The 1,212-nt window shown below is 42.5% G+C and overlaps 1 pseudogene; it reads right to left on the bottom strand.

Moving 5' to 3' along the window:
* Window positions 1–923: 923 nt before the first annotated feature.
* LOC103212616 overlaps window positions 924–1,212 on the bottom strand; it is a 3,352-nt pseudogene continuing 3,063 nt past the window's right edge.

Below are 1,212 nucleotides of genomic sequence, written 5' to 3'. Positions count from 1 at the left end.
GAGTACATGTACAAGAAAACCTACAAATGGATCATTGAATAGCAGAGTATTGTATCTACAACTTGATCAGGTGTGCAAAGTAGTGAGGTACTGTGGATTCTGCTACACTTATTCATCACCTACTGTGCTCCAGGTCCTATTGTACTGCTGAGGATGCAATGGAGAACAAAAACATTCAACCTGTCTCCTCATGAAACCCAATATGGAAAACATTAATAAAATAATTAGCCATGTGATTATCTCCAAGGGAAATAAGGGAAATAAGAAGGTTCTAGGGGAGCAGTTACCAGAGAGACTAGACGCAGTCTGGTAAAGGAAGAATTACTTAGGATGTAACATGAAGCTGGTATGTAAAATGGGCATGTATTAATCATGTAGAGAACATTCCACTCAGAAGGCACAATGTATCCAAAGGACTCAATAGCGGTTGTGTCTTGGACAATGAGGTTTCGATAATTCCCCTGCACCAGGATCATAAGTGCCTGAGACATAAATGCCACCAAGGACATTAATGTCTCAATGAGCAGCTTTCTTGTGATAGGACAAAAGGCAGTCGTTGGAGGAAAGAGAGACACTTCTTCTGCAATTTGGGGCCAAGATCCGATTGATCCAAGTAGCAATTTGGTTATCTTTCAAGGCCACTGTTGATGGAATTGAGCTGGCCTCCATATTGTGAGGATTAAGTAGGGATTCTGAGGCAGATGTTTAACCTGGAGGACCTGAGAAATAATCAATACATCTGTCCTATGTTACCATGTGTTATAGTTGAGGAACCCCAAACTCAGTAAAAGGGTATTGAAAGTCACACCCCATAAAGATGTTATGGGGAGTCAGGGAAGGAACACTTTCTACACAAAGCTGGACTGAGAGAGTTAGTAGCAGGCTCCATGGGGAGAGGATATTTATAATTGGCAGGACACAGCTCATAAGAGCTGGTGATCAGAGAGTGGCAAAGAGAGGTGTTAGAGACTATCAATTTATAGTTTCTCTATCCTGATCATCAAAATTTTCTTAAGGACTGCCTTGACGTCCTTGTTCCTAAGGGTATAGATGAGAGGGTTCAAGGTGGGACTTACTGTGGAGTAAAGCAATGCCAGGACCTTGCCTACCTCTGAGGAATAGCTGGAGTTTGGGCTCAGGTAGGCATAAATGACAGTGGAGTAGTACATGGTGACTACAGTGAGGTGAGAAGAACAAGTGGAGAAAGCACGG

Source organism: Orycteropus afer, unplaced genomic scaffold, assembly GCF_000298275.1.
Source record: "Orycteropus afer afer isolate SDZICR_OR568_19922 unplaced genomic scaffold, OryAfe1.0 scaffold01035, whole genome shotgun sequence".
Classification (NCBI taxonomy): Eukaryota; Metazoa; Chordata; class Mammalia; order Tubulidentata; family Orycteropodidae; genus Orycteropus; species Orycteropus afer.
Note: the sequence above shows the minus strand (reverse complement) of the source record. Positions and strands in the feature narration are given on the sequence as shown.